The following is a 14702-nucleotide window of genomic DNA, read 5'->3' on the forward strand; positions in this document are numbered from 1 at the left end:
TCATTGTAGCATTGATGACTTCGTCTTTTCGCATGATTCTAGATGTTCTCCAGACATGAGTTGATAATTGTTTTCTATATAAAAATATATATTTATATATTTAAAATATATATCTATTATATAATGAACTAAGAACATATTAATGTTATTATTTCTGCAATTAAAAAATTAAAACATGAAACTCAACTTGATCCTGAAAAAATTATCTGTGATTTTGAATCTTACAAACACGACAATTCGAGGATAGATAAACACTATCAGCAGAGTACAGATGCATTAAGCTCATCTATTCATCTATATTCCTAGTTAAAACAATTCGTATCTCTTACATGCGATTGAAAATAACAGATCAGAATTAGCTCACGAATGTGAATGGAAAAGGAGTATTAAGATGCACATAAGTCACATGATAACGATTATGTCAGTTTGTGAAAATGGAAACGCTGTCATTAGTGATTGTGAAAGTGAACGTAGCGAAAACCTTCTAAAGGGGATTGTAAAAGTGAAAAAAGTGACGTCACTGATGAAAATGAAAGTTATAACAATTGGGGACTCTGTCATGGCTGATGATGGTGAAAGTGAATAATTATCATTTGACTTTATTCTGCATGAGAAAGCGAGAATCAGTGAAACAAATTCTGTTATTTGCCTTGACTTTGTCGGGATTATTATGTAACTGTTTTTTCGATGAAATTGATTGACAATTTGAAACATTGTGGTAATATATAACCATCAATTTGATGAAATCATTAAGATTTTACGCAGAGATTTACATTCGAATTTTCTTTTCTTAAATCAAGTGCCCGGCCTGTCAGAAAGTGTGAAATGTATTATTAATAATTGCGGATTATGACAACGCAGATAAACCGGATTAATCCGTTCTTGTACGATGAAATATCCAGGAGATACTTCAGGTGTAAATGTATATAAAGCATTTCCTTGCTGGGTCTGACTGTATTCTTCATGATTTATTTGATAACTTCAATCAATTGCATCACATACAAGATTAACTGCAATTGTTGATGTGATATTTACAATTCCTGGTGAAATATGACTGCCGCCACCATAGGGATCTTTGTTCTTATGAAAAATATTGCTGGCGGGGCTGTTTTCCTCAATGACTCAGCATTGTTCGAAAAAAAATTCATTCATGAGATCGTTGCCTGATATTTTAGTTTGTCGGTTCTAAATTCTGATATAATTCTGGTTCATTTATTTTTTAATGCTCAAGAAATGTTTGGTTAGATATGTATTGGGTTTCTACTTTTCTGCTTTTGTGTGCTGATACTAATTCGTCTGATGGTACGTTTTCAATTATAACCCAGTGGGTCATCTCAAGATCCTATATAAGCTGATTTAAATGTTATATTGTTTCAGCGATCAGTTGTTTAAAATCGTTATTGTAGTATTGTGTGATATTGGAAAACAAATTTAATAGATTATCAAATATGCTTGTGTATTCAGGTTTAATGTTGTCATGAAAGGATTTGATAGCTTGTTCATCGATATATGAAATATAAGTTCTATTTACTCTTCTAGATATTGACGTAAAGAATTTGCAGGTTTTGTACCATCAGATATAGTCTAATGACGTGCCTCAGAAGGTAAGGAATGATCTAGAATTGGTTTTCCTATATTACCCCATTGATGCCTATTTCGATATTCTGGAGGTTTTATAATTTGTTTCTCATCTGTATTAAATTCATCTCGTTTTGGTTTTGGTGGCCCTTGAAATTCTGGAGGAATTAATTATCATCCTAAAAAACTTCTGATTGATGTTAGATAAATATCTACAGCGTAATCATGCGAATTTATTTTTATCGAAGCTGATAATGTCGTTTCGTGAACAGTGATACTTTTTTAAAATCCTTTTGCAGCCACATATTTAATTCTGCTCTGGGATTCATAGTTGAATTGTTCAATTTGGTAACCACTTGTGGAAATTTCAACAACTCGCCAATCAGGCGTTTCATCATCTTAATTTTTATTTGCAAATACAGACGAATTATTTTCTGGCAATCCACCAAATGATTTTGATCTTGTATTTGGCCAGCTGTAGTATGCTCGCAATTGTACTAGTGCTATTTCTTTCGCTGGAAACGCAACTGGAAAGTTAGCGCCAAAATCAAGATTAGCAGAGATCACTGATAACGTAGGTTTGTAGGACTTGTATTAACGACCATTTGCTGAAGTAACTCGTTTGGAGTTGACATGATTATTATTATTATTATTATTATTATTATTATTATTATTGTAGTTTATCGTTATTATTTTCTAAATTCTGATTTTCTAAATCAGGCGTGGATTCTATCACAGTCATTACATCTTTGCAAATACTAATCATCTCCATGAACTCAAAATCTGATACTTTACCATCAATAATTCTTGACGACATTAACCAGGATAATGTGTAATATACTAGCGTATCTATATGTAATGTTATTATATACTCATGCAATGTTTCATTTGGTCTTGCATATATTTTTCAGCCATGATATTATCATGTCAGCAATTGTTGCTGCATCTGAAACACAAACTGTTGCAACTACTGGTGATGTTATTGCTACTGTTGATAATGATACGCCTGTTCCAGCAATAACAGGAGACGCCGAGTAAACAATTAGGTCAACAACAACTACACGTCTGCGACATATTTTTCCTTTTACTGACTATTCGTCAACGATATTTTGTATGATTTTTTTGCTAATCACGTGCATGATTGTATCTAAAACGTTGAAAGTTGATTGAAATGCTCATTATATTTTAATTAGGTGGGAATTTGACTACTTATTCAAGACACTAATACTAAATAAAGCCGAATTTTTTTCTTCGGGTTCCACAGTAAATGTTTCCTCATCGTTTGTCTCCAACATTGCTAACATATTTCCAGGAGATCCACCTGACAGGTTCAATGGATAATGCCATGAAATTGTGGTAGATATTGTAAATGTTGTAACGCCAGGTACTGAGAACTTGTATATACCGGTAACCACAGCGGGACGTTTGATAGATTACTTAAGTGGTGGCCATAATTTTTGTCCAGACGCTACTGTATATACTACAATGTCAGTAATTCTTTCATGACAGAGAGTTTAATAAAGATGGCTGGTGGACTTCCTAAAAATCCACGAATCTTTATATGTATGTTTCTACTAAAACCCATAAACAAATGTACATGATTAGAATAAGTATATTTAAATGTGGTAATTTTTATTATTAACTGAAACTAACGAGTTCAAGATTGGAACGATGAATTTCTTCGTTAAAGCGTCATTGTCTAATTCTGGTTCTCCATTGTCAGTAACTTTGTTATTAGCCATATTGAGAGAACCAGTCATTGTATCATCGGATTGTTGTAGCCGACCACGAATATTATCTAATACCGTCCACATAATAACACAGGGTTTAATTTTTCCATCACTATCATGCACAGCTATGTTATTTTCAGTTACTCCATTAATTTTACCGAAAATTTATTTCAATTAATGATTGCTTGTTTTTAATTTTCCTTATCTTGAAAGACAAACACGTCGTTTGGATCACAATTTGCAAGAATTTATCATTCATATATTTCATCACTAATCTTTTTACTCACAATTTTGTGGGTTATTCGGTCCTTTTTTTCTTTGTTTGGAAGAAGATCTTCCGTAAATATCTACCATTATACTTAACATTCTGTTTAGAACCACGGACCGTCTACTTGTATAATCTTGAACGACTTTATGAGGTGCATCGGAAGGTTTTGATATAGCCTCTAGAACAACAATTACTTCACGGCCACATATAGGCGGATCTGATGTTGTTTGAGTTGGTAATGTTGATTACCAGACTGGAGTTTTTATTGTGTTTTCGTAATTTAAAAATTACTTTGGTGGCAACAAGCCATCTGAATCAAAATAAAAAGTTCCACTGGATCAATCACGTATGCAACCCATTGAGTACCTGGACCACAACTTTTATCGAGATTTATGATACCGGTTTCAATTTTGTTTGGTTGTTTGGTAACTGGTCGTGCAGAACAATACTTTTGCAATATTTTATATACTTTTAGCAGCACCGAGTTAATCAAAATTGAACATAAGAAGAATCAGCGAAGTATTCCTAGAAGTCTCAGACCTTTCCAGTACCAATGAAATTTCCCAGGTAATTTTAGACTCCTTCCCTTCTTTCTAGAAGTTTTTATTCCATGTACCAGCATTTGTTTCCTTCGAATCTAACATAAGGTCCAGAAGCACAATGGCAGCTGCTTTTGCAACAGCTGCGGCTGCAGCGGCTAAAAAGGCTGGTATGGTTGCAAGAAGTGGAAATAAACCGCCTGTTTTAATTCAGCCTTTAAGAGCACCAGCAGAAAGATTAAGTCTAACATCTAGTTTTGATTGTTTGGCGTTATAAAGTGCCTGAGGTGCCGTTCTGACAAAGATAGCTTATTTTGACCACCTGTGATCTGATTTTTTAAGTGAAAATTTGCTGAATTTGATTGAAGCTTTTCAATCTTACTAGGAGTCAGATTGACACTAACATGATGTTGATGACATTGAAAATATCGTGAGCTATTTAATTGCATATTTTTCTATTGGTGTCTCAATAACTCCCATTCGTCCACCACTACCTTCAACTAACGGCGTTTTGTCTGAAAGCATAACTGCAATTTCTCTGCAACTACCAGCAGGCAATCGTTTTACACAGGCTCGAAAATGAATATCAAGGAGAGATTGTCAGAATAAATCGAAATGTTTCAGTGAAAGGTAATATATTGGATATAATGTTATGAAATCCCGCTGTGATATTTGTAAATCAGTGTAAAAATTTGATCACGCCCAATAAATGTCATAAATCGATGATAAGCACGTGCAACATGATTTTGTTCAAAATTTAATAAAACTGCTTAATAATTATCTTGATGTCCATTTATCCTTAAATAATGTCACAAACTCCAAGTGTGTCAAATACCATTGGATTTCGTTCCTGTGAAACTATTCTGGCAATTTCCTGAAAGGCAGCAATTATATGTCGTGGTGCAGAAACTCCTTGCAGTGATTCTATCTGTCATGTGAATAACCCAGCAGCATTACATTGAACGCTATCTGTTGTCATTGTCAACCACTATAATAATTATATATCACCTGAATTCATAAAAGAAATTAGTTTTTATTCTTCAGCAATCGATGGAGTCATTACTGGTATCCACAGTGACAGTTTTGGTGGTATAAATTTACGAGCATCAACTGCGTTGCGTCGCCAGATTGCATCATTTTCTGTGGCTTTTCTTACAAGTACGACAGTATGTTTAGCTCCAAATACAACGTTTCTAATATTTCTACAAAATCCAAACATGTGTGATTGTGGAATTGTACATGAAAAATTTCGTCTCCATTTAACATTGATCTATGTGCGGAAAACCCTAAGTTGAGGTTTTCATTCATCGATGCATCTTCAGTTTCAGATGCATTCATTATCACGTTGCTGCTCTTGGGGTGATCAGTGGTACCATTGGAAACATCTTTGACGGACCAGTTAACCTCGAGTAATCATCGCTGCATCTTGACAGATCCAATATTGTCGTAGCAATATCAATATTTTCACGAAACGATTCAATATTTTTCCGTCAATCATGCATATGGCACTGTTAAATAATGCCATTACCACCATTGTTAACAAAACCAGGTCGATCTAAAAGTCCGTATGGTGTATCATTTGCTTTCAAAAGTCTTTCTTCTGCTTCAGTAAACGGTTCAGCAGGTAAAAATATGTGCCTGCATCTTGAACTTATAATCTAATTCATTCACGTAGATTTGGTACACCTGCGTTGTAAGAATAATATTGATAATCGCGTATAGATTCATCTTTGAGAATTGGTGAGTCCATATCAAACGCTGGATCGGATATACGTTTAAACATTTTATTATAATCATTATCGTCTAACACAAAGATGACATCCTGCTATCAGACCATTAGTTATATCTTTCTTCTTCATTTGCAGCATGATTCATTATTTTACTGAATTTAAAGGCATACTTTCATTAGTCAATTCCGCTAATATTTCCTTTGCAGCCTGATTTATTATTTTAATGACATTTGCAGGCATAACTTCAGCGCAGAGAAATTCTACTGGCTGTGTTTGTTTCGTAGCAATTGAGATAAACTTTCTTTGATTGATTAAAATGCCTTATGGGCAAGATTACCAAAAGCACAGATACATTTATCTCTAATAGCATCAATAGCTTTCATTCCTAATTGTTTTGCAATCGGTATTGCTTTTGGAGCTATTCTCTTAAATAAACCTTGAACAACATCACCGAGTCCATCTCCGTAGATCGTTCAACATCAGAAAGAATTCTTTTAGGACACGTAATAAGGCCATTTCTTTGAGTAAGATAACCTTTTCCAACATAACCTGGAAGATTGTCCTCTTTTTCTTCTTCTTTTTACATCAGCTTTTCATTTTTTGAAATACCATCCACTTCACCTAGTTGCATGGCGTTCCAGAGTTTGTGTGATCTGGTATCTGATACAAAACGTTCTACACGAGATCTATAAACCTTTTCAATAAATTGTGCTGCCTGGCGCAAAATCCGTTTTGAATGAACTTAAAGAACATTAAACCAAAAACAGATGAAGAAGTAAAGAAATCAAAATATTTCTTAAAATATGTATAAAGAGATGATGGAATTCAGGCATTTATTCAACAGTTGATATTACAAGAGAATTTGTTTTTCGCAAATTGAATAATTGTGAGTAAAAAGGAACAGCAAAAAGACTCTGAAACAAGCACATTAAAATATGCACCTATTTATCTCCAACTCCACACAAACAAAACACATAGATTTGCAATGATTCAGTAGAATCTCATTTCCAAATGAACTGGGAGGGGGGACATAAATGCCCCGTTGCAAAATGTAACCAAGTGAGTTGTAAAGTCCTCTCCTTCTGGACAACTCTAAAATGTACACATTTATTTGTCATCTTCACTGGCACAAACCATCTACTAAACTATTTGCCATATTGCATTAAAGATCATTGCTTCATTTCCTTTATCTGTCCCTCCTCTTCCTTTACCTTCTGAATCAAATCTCTTTTAACCTTTGCTGCGCTCGATTATCATATCCATCTTTCTGTCTTCTTGTGGAACGTGGATGCTCATGTCAGATCTACAAAGACGGAATCAAACCTTCGAAATGTGATGCTACCGCAACATCTTGGGCATTTCATACATTGCCCATGTAACCAAAGAGGACGTTCACAACAGGATCCAACAAGCCATCGGATCCTATTAAGATCTCTTGACTACCGTAAAAGAGTGCAAACTGGAGTGGTACGGTCATGTCTCAAGATCATCTGTACTAGAAAACAATCTTGCAATCTTGGGAATATCAACAATAAGGAGTTGACATGCATGGGATTGGAGATTCCCAAAGGGAAGTAATTAACAGGGAAAGATGGAGAGAACTGGTTGAAAAGTCAACTCTTGCCCGAACGACCTCTTGGGTTAAGGGATTGATGATGATGATGATGATCATGATGATGATGATTTCACTGACATGGGTATATTTACACCATCAAAAAGACAATCATCAAGCTCTGTTTCACAAACATGGATGTCATTACACCACCATGACTACAAAAACCAATCCATACTTCACTGACATACAATCATTACACTACCAAAGGAGACAATCACCAATCCCTATTGAGGATTCACGATAGACTTCGCCAGTTTCGCAAATTGCGATTTGTTTTCTTTAAAATATACCATCAGGTGATCTTTTTGGCTACAACAATTATGGCTGTTAAAATTTGTATGTATAGTATTGGGTTTGGAAATGAGAAGTTCAAAGGCACCATGACAGGAAGCGGTAAACTTGGATGTGTGTCTGTGTGATTATAAATTTTGACGTAGCTTTTAACAGTTTTTCAGTCATATCGCTCTGATATCAGCAGTATGACAGCTTATAGTGATGTGTAGCACTGGGGCATCCTGCCGTAGACATCTAACATGATGTCCCACCCACTCACATTATCCTGACACCAAGCCGACTAGTCCTAACACTATCCTTTAATGCTAAGCGCCAAGCGAGGCAGCTGTTAGTACCATTTTTGTAAGCTTTGGAATGACTCGTCCGGGGATCGAACCCAAGACCTCCAGCTTCCGAGGCGGACGCTCAAGCCACTTGGCCACCGGTGCGCTCCAGATGTAAAATTGTAATTGAATATATTCTTACACAAACAAATCCTTTGTTCATATAGTAAACCAACCTAACATGGCATTGTTATATCATAAACCACTTTTGCTGATGTCTGGCCTTAGTACTATGTGCTGCAATATAACCTAAATGGTCGCGCTACCAGACTAGCCACAATCGACCACCATTGAAATCGGGATCGAGAATGACTACAATCTAGCTATAACTTCAAAGCAAACTTATTACCTTTAGAGCATTGATCGCTCTCTCTCTCTCTCTCTCTCTCTCTCTCTCTCTCTCTCTCTCTCTCTCTCTCTCTCTCTCTATATATATATATATATATATATATATATATATATATATATATATATATATATATATGAAAAAATTGTATCTCCGTATGTGAGTTACAATCATTTGATTTTTCCGCAGCAATAACTAACTTGCATTTGCTTGCTCCTTCAAAGACCTCTTTAGCGACGCTTTCAATGACACATGAAACTTCATCAAAGCAATCCAAAGACCCCGCATATCACAGAAAGTCGGCAAGAAACTTAAATAAAATCAATGTCTCTTTCTTGATAGTGAACATATTCATTGTGCCGTGAACATTTCCTGTTTGCAACAAAAATGTTCGTGCTAACGATAGCTACCAATGGTTGTTTGAAACAACAATTAAAGTTCAAATGTTTTCAAACAACAAATATGTAGCCGTCGAGTTAAATGAAGGTGGGACATCTCGCAAGAATGTTAAAACTTTTAAATTTGTTTACGTTTTCGTTTTCCTGTGAAAAGCCTCATCCCCTTCATGACATACGACACACTTATATGGTTTTTCACCAGTATGCTTTTTCATCTGCAGTTTCAAATTTCACTTATGTTCAATGCCAGACACTACACACTTAAATCATTTTCTCCTTTATGTATCCTCGGTGTCAAATCTCCATTCGACCAGACTTTTAAGTACACCCTGGGCCACTATAGCGACAAGGGGAATTTAACATGGGACTATTGGGTTTGTATAGCGACAATGGAAAGTGGGGTCTGTATAGCGTTTGACGTCACGGTAGAGGAGATTGGTAATAACGTTGCAACCAGCGGAGGTGACGTCACAGTACTGAGCAAAGAGCGGGTGTACAGATATAACACAGACAGGAGACAAACATTTATAGAACATTTTTAAAAAAATTGGGAGGCATGAAAGCTATTATTTTCGAGGCATATGAGTGGCCTTGAAAATGGCTTTTTGGTTTATGTTAATAGTATTCCGTTAACTTAGTGGGCATCCCAAAGGTTTTCTTCTTTTCCTCAAACTGTGTCTGACTTCTGATCCGTAAATCAGAACCCCCTTCAAACAGCATTGTTTCTATACATAAATTCTTCTTTTCCAAACGCTTGTATCTGTGATCATGACAATCGTCCATGATGATCTGACATACATGGGTAAGTCCGTACGGAACAGCATTGACGATACGAGAGTAGAGGATTCTACGATGGTCCACATCTTGTGACGAGAACAGATGAAGGGAATGCGGTTAACTACGGTTATTTATAGAGGAAGGGAGGATCGAAACGGATTGAGTCAATTAACCACTCCAAACACGCGTTCCAAAATTCGGTCACAACACGGAGTCAGTCGTCAAATCCGAAGAGAGCAGTCTGTGACGTAACATTCCCTACATAGAGGCGTTAGCGTCTGTGCGCACTCAATCCATGCAACACAGTTTTAATTCATGACGGAAACTAAAAAGAGGATACATTGGGGTGCACCGGCTGTGGAGACGACGAGTAATGGAATAGCAGCGGCTACTCAAGTTAACTCATTTCTACCTCCAGAACAGGTCGATTTTAACTGGGACTTTGTCGATTTTCTTTCTTCTTCGCAAGAATTTGTTCAGGTACCAGTACCTTGGCCACCTTCTCCTTCTTTACCACACGTGGAGAATTTCAAACAGGGACAGACATAAGAATTGGAGAAATTTTTACAGCAGCAGAAGGAAGCAGAACAAACGTTTCATCTTCAAGAAGAAGAAGAAGAAGAAAAGGCAAGAAGGAAATGACATGAAGAAGAAGAAACAGCGAAGAAACAAGGTCTAAAATAGCATTTTAGCAGAGTTAAGGAGTCTGTATCAAATGTATCAGGCTTCTTTATCACGACCGAAGAGAAAAAGACCTTCCCGGACTAAACAACCCGACCTTGTGACTACGCTTGCAATACCACCCTCTTTGATTTCTGTCAAATCATCATCGACAGCAAGTAGGCCCTGGCCGTGGCAAAGGCTTGAGGCAGTTAAAGTTGATTTCGTCCCATTCCTAAGCTTGTTGTTTGTTGTTTAAACAAACAAATACCCAAAGGCCCTTTTCAGTGCCACCAACTTCTCTCGAAAAGAGATAGTATTTCAATTGCCAACATCAATTAAAACACCAAAATCCTTTTAAACCCATCATGTACGTGTGTGAGTGCGTGAGTGTAGGTTCTTATTCTAAACGTCAAAACATATAGACACTTATGTTTATGCCTGGTCTATTCTGGTCCAAATTTTACAATCCAATTCACAGCACAACATAACACTTTAGAAAGTTCATAGGCTTCTTCTGGATGTATGTTCAATGCTTTCAAATTTGTTCACTTTCGCAAGTTTTTCCTCCACTTCTTCCTGGCTATCTCATCATCTTCTTTTCTTCTCATGTTTCTCTTTCTGAACGTGTCTGGGTTCTTGGGGTAGGTACCTCTTCTTCTTCCTGTTCTAAACCCCTCTCTTCTTACTCCTGTTGTTTCTAGGGCAATCTGAAGAGCAATGTCCTTTTTCTTGACAATGATAGCAGGTATCTTGAATTTTGTCTCTTCTAGCACCTGTTTTACTTTTTTGACGGTCTGGACACTATGAAGACCAATGCCCCTTCTTCTTACAGATATAGCAAATATCTTGACTTTTATCCCGAGAGGAGGGTGAGTAGTCCGTCGGCTTGTCTGAAGAAAATTTTGTTATGACAACTCGCAAAGCACTGATCAAAAGTTCGATCTGTGTAGGCTCTTCCATCGTTCTGCTCGATTTGAGAGTGAAATGAATAGTGGAAGGCAGGATACACACCCTTTATATATACGCTAGTCTTCCATGGATATAAAGTGACCCATGGTGTTTAAAATGTAGTCATTTGACTTTTTGCAGTCAAGATGAAACGATCGCATCATTTCGTGAAGAAAGGAGAAGAAAGTAAGAGGCAGAAACGTGCTTTATCGCCTCGTAAATAGCTGAACACTTGGCATAAATTCATGCCAGTGATTTTGAAGATGACATGAGTGAGCCAGAATCCACACCCAGCGATTCTACATCTAACCAAAGTTCACCACCATTAGTAAACCCTGAGTATTATCACATTCCCGAAACGGAAAAGCACTCCAATAGAAAATTTAGAACGATGGGTTACATTTACACGGTGAAGTTTAAAGATTTCGAGTCCGACGAACCACTGGAGAAAGCAGAGGGCTTCAACACCGAGGTGTGGGATTCTTTGTTAAACAGTCTGAAACGCCAATGTCAAACCAAAGAAGACAATCGCTTGAGACTTTCCATTCATCACGATAGTCTGAAATCCCGTTTGGATCCAGTTTAGCAACCCATCAAAATTGATACCTTCCGAAGTCATCGATAAGATGCAGCACGTGCAACAATCCAATAACTAGTTTCACTTCACCGATGGAAAAGCCACACTATTCGTGACTCACGTCTCTCTCCCCAAGGGGACCGGACAACGCAGAAAAGTGTTATTGGTGAACGACCTTCGCAACATTAAGTGTAGCCTCGTCCAAATTAACAACCCTCAAGACCAGATGTGTTTAGCCCGTGCCATCGTGGTGGGACGAACGTATGCCAACAAGAACGACACGGTAGAATGGAAAAGAGCCTGGAAAACTATTCAAAAATCGGACCGAGCCAAACAACAAAGTGAAGCAGAACTCCTGTTACGACAAGCCGGCTTGTACAAAGACACACCCTGTGGCACTCCTGAAATGCGAAAATTGCAAGAAGTGTGCGGACCTTTGTTGTTTCAAGGCAAAGATTTCAAAGACGGAAAAAACATTCACGTCTATTATCACGATGAACATTTCGATACCATTACCAGTACCACCGCATTCTTGGGATACGGATATTATTGTGAGAAATGTGAGTGTGTCTATAACAATCGAGAACAACACAAGCATTGTGGAACGAAATGCTCAGGATGTTTGGCCTCTCAACCCTGTCTGGAAAAAGGACAAGAACGAGTGCCTTGCCCTGCTTGTCAGTGCACTTTTGTTAGCTCTGCCTGTTACGAACAACATCTGAAAACACAAGGTTTACAGCAGAAAAGTGCTAGTGAACCCTTGAGATTGTGCCCCACTTGTGGACAAGGCATATGTACCAATAATGCCAAGGCACACGTATGTTCAGGAAAGAAAAGATGTCACATTTGTCACCAAATTGTGGATTTGGAACATCAATGCTACATTCAGAAAGACCAACCCCTGGAAAATGACCAGAAGAAAGGCAATTTCATATTTTCCGATTTGGAATGTATGCAAGAGACTGGCATTCACATTCCTAATGTCTGTGTGGCTCATCGAGCGTGCGAGGAGTGCATCCAAGAGCCTATCTTTAGCCATTGCCCTCACTGCAGCAAGATTCCTGGAGGACGTAAAAAAATCTTTCGAGGACCGAACACGCTAGATCAATTCGCCCAATGGATCTTAGACCCCATCGACGAAACGTGGAGCCAAGAGGACATCGAACGTTACGGAGATTGTCATCGCCATGTCACAGTGATGGCTCAAAATTTTTCGGGATACGATGGGCAGTTTCTTCTCAGATACTATACGGAACAAGGCACCGCACGTCCTAAAGTGACTTTGATCGAAGCCAAAATCATTTCCATGTAAGTGGGACAAGTACAGTTTAAAGATTCGATGAGCTATTTGGCCATGCCTTTGAGTCGAATGCCTAAAACGTTTGGAATGAGAAAAATCGCTAAAGGTTATTTTCCTCACTTTTTCAATACGGAATCTAATCAACATGACGTTCAACCCCATTTGCCTGAAGCTCACGATTACGCATACCGAACAACGCGGAGCTTTCTACGCTTGGTAACAGGACGAAATGTTAAAGTATTGTCGTTCCGACGTGGACATTTTACGGCGTTGCTGTGGAAAATTTCGAGAACTGTTTGTGGAACACGGAGGGGTCGATCCTTTGAAAGAAGTCTGCACCATTGCCAAAGCGTGTTTCTTAGTGTACCGACAACGATTCATGCCAGAAAACACCCTGGCTGTCATCAATCCTCAAACAACCAACTTTGTCAAACGTCAATCCTCGGTCAAAACCCTATGCTGGTTACATTACTTGTGTGACAAGGAAGACAAATGGATCCAACATGCCCGCAACGGAGGAGGCGAAAAGACTATTGGAACGTATTGCGTGGATGGCTGGGACTTAGAAAATCCCAAGATCGTGCACGAGTTTATCGGTTGCTTATTTCACGGATGTCCCGTTTGTTACCCTGAACGTAACACTAAAAATCAGTTTTCATAACGAACCATGGAAGATTTCTACGAGGCTACTTGTCAGCGACGCTTGAAGTTAGAACAGCAAGGATACCAAGTGGTGGAAATATGGGAACACGAATACGATCACCGTTTGAAAACCGATCCGGAGTTTAAACGTATCGTAGAAAGATACAAGTTGATGGACCCCCTGAACCTGAGGGACAGTTTGTACGGAGGACGAACAAATGCCACCTGTTTGCTTTACCACGCTGACGAAGAGAAAGGAGAAGAAATCAAATACTTGGACGTGTGCTCACTGTATCCTTACGTGTGCAAATATTGTCGCTCACCTGCAGGATATCTGCAATTGCTGCCGGACCACATCGACCTGGATCACATTCGACAGTACAAAGGCTCGATCAAGTAAAAGTTTTGCCTCCCACAGACTTGTACTATCCCGTGTTACCTGACCATTGCCAAGGAAAACTGATGTTTACCTTGTGACGTACTTGTGCCGAAACGTGCAACCATGACCAACCTTGTCAGTACACCCAGGAAGAACGCGCCTTGACGGGAACGTGGGTCAGCGTGGAAATGTTCAAAGCTCTGGACATGGGATACCAACTGTTAGAAGTGTACGAAATTTACCACTTTCCCAGGACACAAAAATACCACAAGGGTGACCAAACTCAAAAAGGCATTTTCGCAGACTACGTGGATGCTTTTTCAAAACTTAAACAAGAAGCCAGCGGCTATCCTTCCTGGTGCCACACTCGCGAAGACCAAAATACATTAAGAGAGAAATACTGGGTGCAGTAAGGCTTCACTTTAGACCACATGGAGAAAAACGAAGGTAGGCGATCGTTTGCTAAAGTGATGTTAAATTGCTTATGGGGTAAAATCGCACAACGTCCGTGTTTACCTAAGACAGAGTATTTAACAGAACCTTCCCGGTACTTCCAGATGATTCATGACAAAACCAAATACATGAAACACGTGGA

This window comes from Sinohyriopsis cumingii, chromosome 10, assembly GCF_028554795.1.
Source record: "Sinohyriopsis cumingii isolate HCF-2022 chromosome 10, ASM2855479v2, whole genome shotgun sequence".
Taxonomy (NCBI): Eukaryota; Metazoa; Mollusca; class Bivalvia; order Unionida; family Unionidae; genus Sinohyriopsis; species Sinohyriopsis cumingii.